Source organism: Merops nubicus, unplaced genomic scaffold (assembly GCF_000691845.1).
Source record: "Merops nubicus isolate BGI_N331 unplaced genomic scaffold, ASM69184v1 scaffold1223, whole genome shotgun sequence".
NCBI classification, from domain to species: domain Eukaryota; kingdom Metazoa; phylum Chordata; class Aves; order Coraciiformes; family Meropidae; genus Merops; species Merops nubicus.
This window is the reverse complement of record NW_008600711.1, coordinates 1-11,911: the sequence shown is the minus strand read 5'-3', so window position 1 is coordinate 11,911 and position 11,911 is coordinate 1. Positions and strand designations below refer to the sequence as shown.

The window sequence follows — 11,911 nt, the reverse complement described above, 5'->3', positions numbered from 1 at the left end:
CAAGAGGGCCACCAGCATCCTTGGCCTGTATCGCAAATCACGTGTCTAGCAGGAATAGAGAAGGGATCATGCCGCTGGACTTGGCACTGGAGAGGCCACAGCTTGAGGGTGCTGGAGTCCCCAGCCCTGGAGGGGTTCAAGCCCCATGTGGATGTGGCACCCCCGTGAGAGGCAGCTGCGGTGGCAGTTGGGGCTCTCGAGTGACGCACGGGCATTCATTCCACGTCCAGTTACTGCCAGGGGCTGGTGTGCAGGCCAAGGGCACTGCCAAGCTCCTATCCCACACTGGGGGGAGGGACAAAGTAAAGCCACACCTGCAGGGAGGAGCAGGTAAGATTCAGAAAGGCAGATCTTTGAAGCAGACCTTGCAGTGCAGATGTGAGCTAAAAGTTTACATGTGCAGTGACACCACACAGACAAGACCCTTTGGACCAGCACTTTTCCCCCAAGTCTTCCAGTCAAGTGTACACACAGTCTCAGACACATGCCTATTTGCATTCTAAAATTGCTCATGCTTGAATTGTTTCAAGTACAGATGAAAGCCCCAAACTGTGTTTACAGTTGCCTGGAACACATCCACTTTACAGCAAGGATGAAAAAGTTACTCAAATGTCAGCAATCCAGCAACTGCCCTTCCCACACAAGTTCTCAAGGATTAAACAACAGTGACTGAGAAGCTCAGCACAAAGAATTCCTGGCTCTGTCCTCCTTCCATTGCATGTAGTGAAGGAGGTAATGCTGAGTTCACCACCACTGAGAACACACCAGGTTTTAAACCAGTCTGGGTCATGCTGCAGAGGAATGCAGCTCAAGATGAAGTTATCCAGGTAGTTGGGAGTTAGGGAAGGTAACTGTGCACTTCAGGCACAGCACAGTTACCAGTAAAATACCCCTGCACAAAATCAGGCAGTGCTGGATCAGCTGTGCTATTAGAGTAGGATGCAGCGACACAGATAATTCAAGACTTGTGTTTGCTGCATTCACTCAGGGCAGCTTTAAACTACCAAATTGGGTTTGTTAAGCATGGGATCTGTGCCAGGAACAGCAGTGCCACCGGGAGGTCACCACTGAATCCATTCTAAGACCCATGCTAACACCACACAGCTCAGGGAGTGGGGAAGGGAGCGGCGCCTGGACGTGGCCTGGAGACGTTCTTCTGTGAGAAGATGGAAGAAGTGACTGATCCTCTCATACCTGATCACAGAGTGCAAACCTACCCTTCTGCAATACGAACTGAAGCTAACATTACTTGAGTGTTTTAGTTACAAACTGCCTGGACAGCTCTATTGACTTTACTCCACCGTTTCCTATGCACCAATATTTGCAAAGAATCCCATATAAAATGGTGAATAAAAACTGAATGTAACCAGAAATTACTGGCTGTATACAAGCAAAATTACTTAGACTATGACACACATTTACTGTCTTGAGTATCTCCAAAAAAATAATGCTTCATTTTAACTCTATCTTACATTATCTAACTAAATACAACCATTAAATTGCAGTTCTGGTTTGGGTGGGATTTTATTTATTTAACAAGAGCAGTAACAGACTTTGTTTCAGAGGTACAATCTCAGAAAAGGTAAAACAAAAACCCAGCTACCAGTTTTAAGATAATGTCACAGACACGATTTACATTAGGTCTGGATTATTCACAACAGGTCTGTAGCTATGTGGAAAGGCAAATGCTACTTAGAGAAGACAGGCAAATATCAAGATGGTAAGTCCTAAGCCGAGGAAGGGCTTTCTTCCTGCCAAGCAAATACCCACAGAGACTGACTGAAGTAAGAGCTTAAGTTAAACATACATTTCTGCTAAAGCAAACACTAAAACAACTGTAGGTGTCATATCAATTTTGTGGAATTTTTCAAAAATGAGAAGCCCCTTCAGTAGTAGTGGAGAAGTATGAGCACAGAGCTGGGCTGGGGTTCCTCTCCCTTCCCCCAGGAGAAAGCCAGGGACCTCAGAAGAATGAATGGGACAGGGGAAGGAGGAAGGGAAAGATAACAGGAGAAAGTTACTTGTACCTTGAGCTTTTCCTTAAGCGAGTGAAGACCTACCACAAAAGGTTAAAGTGCATCATCTGTGGAAGGCAACACAAAAACAGAAGATATTTACTATTTTAATAGACAAACTGAAACACATGCACAACACACCAAATTAAAAAAAAACGTTTTGTGAACTACATCAGTAGTAGAGTTAAGTCATTATCCTTCTGCTGTTTTAAAGTTGTCAGGGCCCTCTGGCTTTTCATTATTTCTGAAACATTTCAGTGTAACTGGACACACTGTGCAAGGCCAGACTGCAAGACCACAAATGCAACCCCAGCTCAACAGAATCCTTATCAAGAACATCCTAAAAATCTCTTGCAGCTGAAAATCCACTAAAGCAAAAATTAAGGCCAAGTGGAATACTTCCTTTTCAGATGTCAGTTCTTCACTTAGGCCCAGAAACACCTTGCTGACTCAAAAATGCTATGACAAATCTTGGATACAAACCAAAAAGAAAGCAGAAAGACGCAAAGTCCCTGATGAGCTCTATCTTGTGTGTAACCATTAATTGCAAGAGGAAGAATTCCTAGGAAAACTGAAGAAGTCTTGATTAAAAGATTGGAAGCTTGGATTAAAGTAGTGCAAGTCAAACATACAAAAATAGTCACTTGATAGTAAAAGGCATTCTAACCCAAGGTTCCCATCTTTATTAGTGATTCCTGAAACAGTTGTGTGCAAGGGGATTAAAGATACAACACAGTCAATGAGGGACCCTCGAGAGCATGCAGGTCCTCTGCCCTGCTAAAGCAAGGGCAGCTCCAGCAGGCTGCCCAGGGCCACCTCAGCTGGGTTTGGAGCATCTCTACAAGCACACACTACCACCCTCACAGAATAAAGAAAAAAAGGGTTTTCTCATGCTCTGAAGGAGAGTCACATGTTTTCATTTGTGCTCACTACTCCCTGTGCAGTCACCAGGCACCAGTGTTGTCTTCGTTCCCTCCCACCAGCGTAATTATGCACATCAATGGGGTCCCCCCCAGCTTTCTCTTCTCTAGTCTGAACAGTCCCAGCTTCCCCATGTCTTTTTTTTTATATGCAATACAAGAAAGTACACCAAAAAAAAAAAAATCAAGATGAGATCTCATATTGCTAGCTCACTTTCGGGTACAAGTATCCTTTCTCCTGGAATGAGCAGGTAGGAAAAAAACGAAAAAGAGAAAGAAAAAGCTGCAATGATTTTACTCTTCCAGAGACTGCCAAGAACCCAGAGGAATGCTTTGGGATCTCCACCTTGAACCACTTAGTCATTTTAAAACTGAAACCTCCTTAGTGTGAACTGTACTTTTACCCCTTTTACTAACTCGTGGACCTCTCTACACTGAACAGTTAGGAATGGGACACAAAATATTGTGAGTATGGTTTCCATCACGGAAGAAGATAAGCAGAGACTGGGGAGAAGAGAGAGAGGGAGAAGAAACTCTCTCTCACGTACCAGAGGAAAAGCTGAGATCTTCAGTTCCAACAGAAAACAACTAGTCAGCAGTAATTACATATTTAGAAAATCTACACTGAATCAAGGGGTATGTGGGAGCCAGAAGCTGAGAAAAACAGGGAAGATCAAAACCACAGTAAGCATTAGTGGAGGACCCCAGAGAGACATCCTCACGGGAACCAACAATGGCATGGGGAGCGGGGGAAGTGTTGGGGGTTGTTTTTTTAAAGTAGCTAGGCTGACAATTAGCAAACTGATAAAAACAAGGATGCACTTATGATCCTCACATTTAGCTAAGAGGTCAAGAGATTTGTAAAGACCAGTCCCTGCAGACACCAAGAGCTGAGAACCGAGCTGAAAAGAGTCTGGGACAAACTTAGAGAAAATTAATCCAGTAACTATAACAGATTAATATTAGATGAAAAATAGGAGAGAGGACTGATGCGGAGGGGTAGAGAGTTTACAGACTGAAAACCCAAAGCACTTTTACTGTAAAACCAGACAGAAGAAAAAGGAATCTCAAATACTAACCAAGAAGAGCAGGCATACTATAGAACAAGTGCGATGGACTAAAGAAGAAGCAGGTAAAATATTTCTACTAGCAACCAAAGTAACTGTTGTGAAGGAGTAAAACACTTTTTTTGACAAAGAAGAGATACAAGAAAAACAAAAATCTGTAAGAACATTTGCTAACAGAACTGCCAACAAAGAAAGTTTCAGAAGCAAAGGAGCTGACCAAAATACCAGCTGTTACTGCAGATGTGAGATTCAATTAAACCTGAGAAGTAGAATTGTTCACCTAAGACAATGGCAGAGCCAAGGGAGAAGAAAACGGCTCTGCACAGGAGGAAGTTTGCCTGCTTGCAGGATTTCCACCTGAGATACTCCACAGTGCAGGAGAAGGAGCAGGGGAAGCAGGTGTCCCATAAGGGGAGCATGGAGCTTGCACAATCTGATCCCTGATCACTACTCAGTATTAAAACGTTGGTTTGGATGAATGAAAAAATTCTGCTACACCTAACTGCACAAATATCCAGAACAAGAATTGGAAAATTTTAAAATTATAGGTTTGGGTTTGTGTTGTCAAGTCCCTTTTGAAGTAAATGCTGACAGTTTTAGAAAATACATGTGGGCAGTCACAGAACTATGAAGGCTAGAAAAGTCCTCCAAGATCATCAGGTCCAGCACCAACCCAACACGACCATGACCACTAAACCATGACCCAAAGTGTCACATCCAAGTTTTTTGAACCCCTGCGGGGATGGGGACTCTACCACCTCCCTGGGCAGCCTGGGCCAAGGCCTCACCACTCTGTCAGGGAAGAAATTCTTCCTAATAGCCGATTGAAACCTCCCCTGGAGCAACTTCAGCCCATTGCCTCTCATCCTGTCCCTGGTTACTTGGGAGAAGAGACCAACCTCCACCTCACTCCAGCCTCCTGTCAGGGAGCTGTAGGGAGGGAGGAGATCTCCCCTGATTCTTCTTTTCTCCAGGCTCAATGACCCCAGATCCCTCAGCCTCTCCTTACAAAACTTGTGCCCTAAACACACACCCCCCACACTTTGTTGCCCTTCTCTGGACCCGCTCCAGCCCCTTCAAGTCTTTCTTATCCTGTGGCACCCATCACTATCTAAGATGAGGTAACCACAGTTGTTGGACATTTCAGCGCTGGGATTCAGAGGGTCACGCATCTGCATATGTGACACCCTGTATGTGACACTTCCACAGCCGAACCCCAGAGATATACTGTTACAGCAGTCTTGCTCTTTCCTCCAGCTTTCTCTACAGTTTTCTAGATACAGCACTTTTGTCACTGGCAGTGCTGAAAATCTACTCCCAGAAAAAAAATATTAAATTCATTTTCTATTGTGTGAAGGAATCACCAACTTAAAATTTAATCAAAAGCAGCTAGGCTTTGTAGAAGTTATGACAAAAGCCTACTTCTGTACTTATTCCTGGGCCACACTGTTAATTCCCTGTCCTTAAAACTCACACTGCCCGTTTAAACTCTCCACGTGAGAGGCCGAGAAAGACAAAACACTCAGTATATAAAGGAAACCAACATTTTTAAAAACCCTCTGCCAGACACAAAATACGCAAACAAAAGTGAAAGAATCTCTTACAGTTACAGCAGCAGGATTATTTGTGGTGACAGAAGAAAAACTACTCTCAAATAGAAAGCAATTTTAGGCTCAATCTGCCTGACAATTTTCTTTAAAGTTTTCTTCAGAGCGTTCAGCGCTTCTGCAAAACAAAATAATTCCAGGTACTGTCCTGTAATTTAACATCACAAGGGCAGATCTTACTGGAATAGGTAAAAATAGCCCTAGTGAACATGCCAGAGGAGAGTCTTTCCACTATATGGCCAGTGCTTAGATTGCAACATCAGCTGGCTCTCTTTTTATAACCTCCCAATTGCCAGAGAACAAGTTACACAGTCAACTTAAAAGCTTTGAGAAAGGCAAGAGTCAGCTCTGGAGCTCACTGGGAGCCCAAATCAATCCACTGTATCACCCCGACATGGCCACTTTGTTTCAGCATGCTGTTATTGACTCTGTAAGCTTTGTACTCCCTCCTAAAGCGTTTAACGAAGATGAATGATGTCATCCTGAATACGGTTTAGTTTTTGTTAAATGTCAGCATAAAATTAAAGTCTTGGACACGGCTGTTTCTTTTGGCTGCAACACGGGCTGGAAGCTCCTCAGCTTGCTACGTTCTCTTGGAGCCACGCATGTGCCATTCTCCAACGAACCTGTTTCGGCCCATTTCTCCAAATGCACCCCCTGAACTCCAACCATCTGCCATCAACCACTCTCAGCACCTGAGCTCCAGATGGGTTTTTCCCCCACATTTCCACAGGAAGGTAACAGCCATCACAATATGAACTTTTAGACCAGCGATCAAACTGCAACAGAAATGTCATTTTGCTAGAGGAAATTCATGCTCCTTAGCCAGCAGCTTGACTTACAGATGACTGAAATTGCTTAACTTTCTAATTAGGTACCAGGGAAACCAGTATCCTCCCATCTTCAACACCACAAACAGGTTTCTGCCTGCTCATGCCTACAGATTGGTATTGATTGGACACGGCTCTCAAAAGTTGTTGGAAAGAAACAGAGAGGGAAAAGAAAAAAAAAAAAAGCAGGATGCCATATAGCTTGCACACTTACTATTACATTTTTTTTCCCCTTGGTCTAAGAAAAACTGAGTGATCACCAACACATTTGAACTCTCCCTAAGTTTGAAAGTGCTGGCATAATAAAACATGTGTTTCTTATTTGCACACAGTGGCTCCAGGACTGCATGTCTAGATGAAGAAACACACACACAGGCCTCATGCAAATTCAACAGGAGAGACAGTTTGGACATATTTGCCATCCTTAATGCATGAGTTTTACAGTAGAGGCAATTTTTTTTGTAAAATAAAAAACATAATAAGAAATGCCTAAGTAAAGAACTGAGAAAATTATTATTTTAACAGGCTTACAAAATAAGATTAGACCTGAAGAAATTCAAGTTCTATCAGAAATTATCAAAATAAAAGGAACTACTAATCTGAAAGTAATCTTGGCATTAACAATCAATAAGTAAATTCTGAACTTCTGGAATTCTAAAAAAGGTTTCATAGAAGCAGAAGCTGGAGTAGCATCCTATGTCACAAATAAGATCAACTTTCACTGAAGCTTAGAACAAAGTTTCTAAAACAAACAGAACAAAGTTTCTAAAACAAACAGAACAAAGTTTCTAAAACAAAGTTAAAAAAAACCCAAGTTGTTACTTTATATCAAAATACACCTCTGCAACCGGAGGCTAGAGATAATGGCAGGCTGTTTCACCTCCACATTAAATGGAATTAAAATCCACCCTGCTCTTTCTTCTACAGGAAATTTATAAGCATATTATACTTTTAATGATAAACATTCAAGAATAATGTAACTAGCATTTTTTTTTAGGGTAGCAATAAATAAGGAATTTTTTTTAAATGGTTACAATATGATTAACTAGTATTTTTTCTTCCCAGCGACATGGCCACCACTGAAGCTTCCAGTGTAATGGTCCTCCCTACCTCACCTCCATGTTTTGCAGGACTACCCCTCTGCATTTCTCTAACAATTCCATGCAGACAAAAGGGAGTATGCATATACCTTCACCTGCCTCACTGTTCTTCCCTCAGTTCCACCAAGAAACTCTAAGGTAAAAATCTCATATGTTGTTTCTTCTACACTCTACACGGGGGATATTACAGAAGAAAGAAAAAAAGAATGGGAATTTTCTTGTTTGTACAAGAAACAGCCACAGCGGAGGAGACAGTTCATTGTTCCACAGGCAGAGAGCGAAGAGCACAGCAGATAAGGCACTGCTCCCTAGCAGACTGAGAAGGGCACTCTAGAAAACACTGAAAGCATCACCAGGCTTGGAGCAAATGCTGTTAAATGACTGAAAATAGAACCAGAAAGTGGAATATGCAAAAAGAGGCATAAGCGACTAAAGGAGTTGACAGGGACATTGCTGGAAGCAAATGACTAGCAAAATAAAAAATATTACAGAAAAAGGAAGATTAGTCACATGTTCAAGTTCAGGTATATCAAACAGATACCTAAATTTTAGCCCTACAAAGGTACACAGTCATCATCCTTCTTCCAGCTGCACACTACCTTGCATCTCCGTCTTGCTCATCTCTCCAGCTGTGTGCTTCTAAAACACTCGTCTTCAAAACTCTCCCTTGCTCTATAGTGAAAAAAAATTATGTAACAGAAGACTGTAATGGGGGCTCTGAGCCATTTTTTCAAGCCGAAAGCTCAGAGCCAGCTTTAATTAATATGGTTAACCCCATGCCACACCCAGTTGCAAATTCGTGAAGCAACCTCCCTCCAGCTTGTGAACTAAAAATATACAAGATGTCTCAACTGCTCTTAACCGATACTACGTATTTTCATCGGAATGCGAGATTCATTAACACCCTTTTGTCAGCTGTTTGTCAGAAATGCAACGGTTTAGGGTCAAACCAACAGCAAGGTAAGGCAGGAGGAAGAGCGAACAGGCAGCACCGCTGTAATCAGCTCCCCGTCTGCAGAGAGCCACAAGACAGCCCGAGAACTGACTCCACAGAGCAATGAAACCCAGAACAATACCCACAGAAAGAGGGGCTCCTGTCAGAAGAGCCGGAGGGGCAGGTCCGGTTTGCAGATTTTCAGATAGCGCCAAGAAAGCGAGGCAGAGGCGCTCACACGCTCGGCCGCATGCACAGCTTATTTGCAAGGCAATTCTAAAGCTCTTGTGCGGGCAGTTAAAGGCAGCCCGCTCGGCCCGAGCCGCGCTGCTGCTCCGCGGCACCCTGATGGCATTTCGAGCACAAACACAATATTCCAGGCACCGAAGGAATAAACGTGCGCCAGCTGCTTTTCAAAGCAAAATCCCTGTTTACAAAAAAATAGTGTGCGTGGCAAGAGCCAACAGAGCGCTGAGAATTACTCACAGAACTTTGTCCAAAGCAGACTTTCTTCTCAGAAGAACTAGGGACCTCGCTAAATACATCACCCGTCCATACAGAGGGAGTCATGCCTGCTTCATGCTGTCCCAAAATTCGCTCATTGCCAAGACACCTGGTTCATTTGTCACAAACCGAGAGTTTTCACCTGATTTCCTCGTGTTATATCAGCTCCTCTTTCCATTAATGTCTAGAGCTGACAAAACGTTTCCACAACCTTATTCAGTGCCCAACGGATAGACTTCATACCAGAAAACACTGGAGGGTTTTGCACAAACGATTACACAGAATCAACCCCAGTGAGTACAACACAGATGGAAACCCCTCTGCTCTTTTACAAAGTGAAGTTCTGTGAGACTTACTGAAACCTGCTTTAACTACCAGGCTGGAAATTTTACTTAAATCACAAGTTTTAATCTTGCTTTGACCGTTTCTGGTACTTCCCCAAATAAAGATAATTTTGACTTATGCAATTTGATGGTTCTACGAGAAATAGAGCGTCAACTGCTATTCCTCTTCACAGCTAGAGTCTTTAGACTTCTGCATTTTTAAGTGAGAAGACAGTCCAGGAACTTCTTTCCTACAAAACAATCATCCTTCTTGATTATTCATCTGTTTCAAACCAGACCTACATGGAGGTTTTAGAAATGCAACTGCCCAAAACCAGGCTAGCCTTGTTACCTAGGCGATTGGTGTCCTGTCCCCCTGCCACCCAGCTGTCTTTCTGCCTCTCCTGCAGCAGCTCTGGGACACACCAGCTCATTCCAACTCAGCAGCTAGGTAGAGGCATCAAGAACACGGAATTCCCACAGGCTATGGAAATAGGAAGGGAAACCATGGAAGAATCCTGCACTCTCCAGAGCACAAGCCTCTGCTGTGCCAGCTGCAGCAGCACATCACCACAGGGTGGAACGTGACCAAGACAAACCCTCCCTCTTGTCTAGCTGGCAGACCAAGAAGGTAGACAAGCAATGTAAGAGTCAAGGGAAAGGAGGAGGAGAAAATGTCTGGAGGATGTTTAAGTAAGAAAACAACAGTGTTGGGGAAGTGAAGGGTGCTGGGGGTGTGGCAAAGGGTATGACGGAGGAGACAGCCTGTTTGCAGCAGAGGTGATCTGAGACCCAAGTACAAACCTGCATCAAACTAGGCTTGGTTAGGTCATCTGCTCTCCTAACATCACTAGGAATATAAAAAGAATTTAAGCATCCTATATCCATAACATAATAGGAAATTTATCAGCACAGCTCCTGCATTTGAAGCTGACTGAAGACTTATTTACGCACAGTAATTCCAGCTAAGAGCTTTGGTTTCCCAAACAGAAGTTTCAGAAACAACAGTTCTCATCATCTCTATCTAATTTGTTTTGAAAGACAGAAAATTAGGAAAACTTGGTTTTTTTTCCTAAACTCCTGGTTTCCCAACAGTTAAGGAGCGAAATAAATAAACTGGGCAGAGGAGGGGAGTATATGTCCCAGAAGATACTACTGCTGACGTAGCATACCAAGAAATGCTGACCAACAATTTCCGTGGGTCATGTTTGTGGTGCATAAAATATGAGTTATTTTAATAAGCTGTAGTAAGTTCAGGCCCTAAGACAGCAGGAACTTCATAGGTCATTTGAATAGTCTTTGTTGTTGTTAAAGAATCAAAAATGGAAAATTACAGGTAAACACCAAAGGCATTCAACTGCAAAGAAAGAAAGTTTCAGGTCTTCTTAAGGGAAAAACAATAGTTCTGTCAAATTAAAATTAAATTAAATTAGTCAGCAGCATTACACAATAAGGTGACCAGTCCTGAAGATATTAAGTACGGCAACCAACCATACAAAAAACACATTCCAGATTTATGAAAGCAGCACTGCTCTAGCCCAAGTAAGTTAGTTCACTTCTGATCTAGTAATCTAAGATTAAATTGCTCACTATATTAATCAGTCATGCATTTCACAAACACATACACAGACCCATAACTTTTTTATGATTAATTGTAGCCTTAGGGTTTACCTACAGAAAATTTTCTTTAAGACAAACTAAATTAAACCTGCTTCCATTACGAACGGGCATCCCCAGAACAGATTTAACTGAACTGCCCGAAATTAACACTCACATTCCCTAATTCAATCTCTTCCTCTGCACCCATGCTGCAGACATGTCCTAAAGGATAAGCAAGTCCATTCAAATTATATCCTGCTTTTACACAACGCAGCAACCCTTTAGGCAATATCTGGAGCTGAGTTTTTCAGAACTGTTCAAACAAAACGTGTTTTAAGTCTTTTGCACAAAACTATCTACAGATATTTTAAGATGGCCTCAGTTTTGGAAGAATCCTAATTTTACTCCATTACAGACCCTTCTTGTTCTGCATACCTCTGACAACCTACAATTGCATTTAGAATGTACACGGTGCTCTAGCAATTCTACTACAACTGGTTTTGAGGTCTCATTGTCCCAACTAAGGTCCCTATATTTATGGATGTAACTTAAAGGCTAAGAAATAAAAATATTCTACACAAGTTACTTAGCCTGACATAGGAGAGATGAAAAATGGACCAGAGATGCACTGCTGTTAGCACAGGCAGGTTATTATTACCCATGTGTACATTTAGACTGTAGACAAAAAGAGTCCAGAAACAGCATAGCCCTAGCTCTACAGTAAAAGAAATCTAGAAATCTACATGGCAAAGGTGTAATAGCTTAGGAGAAATAAGGAAACTAAAGAACCTTACTCCAGCTTTCAAATGGCTTTAAAAACCTCAAGCAAGCCGTTCAAAATGAAGAACGGCTCGTCAGAACGCATTCAATTGAGCTAATAAAAGCATTCTGCGTTCATAAGGCGGCAGCTCAAAGTGTCAGAGGACAGGGAACCCCCGTTGGAAGCACGGGAGGGCCGAGGCTGCCCGCAGCGACGCGGACCCGGGAAGGCCGGGCCAGCGGATCCGCCGCC

At 42.7% G+C, this 11,911-nt stretch overlaps 1 protein-coding gene across 1 annotated transcript in view; it reads right to left on the bottom strand.

The window, feature by feature from the left end:
* RAF1 (Raf-1 proto-oncogene, serine/threonine kinase) overlaps window positions 1–2,088 on the bottom strand; it is a 32,659-nt gene extending 30,571 nt beyond the window's left edge. The window contains exon 1 of the mRNA XM_008937745.1: window positions 2,028–2,088. The gene's annotated coding sequence lies outside the window, so the exon portion shown is untranslated. The remainder of the gene's footprint in view (window positions 1–2,027) is intronic.
* Between the last annotated feature and the right edge of the window lie 9,823 nt (window positions 2,089–11,911).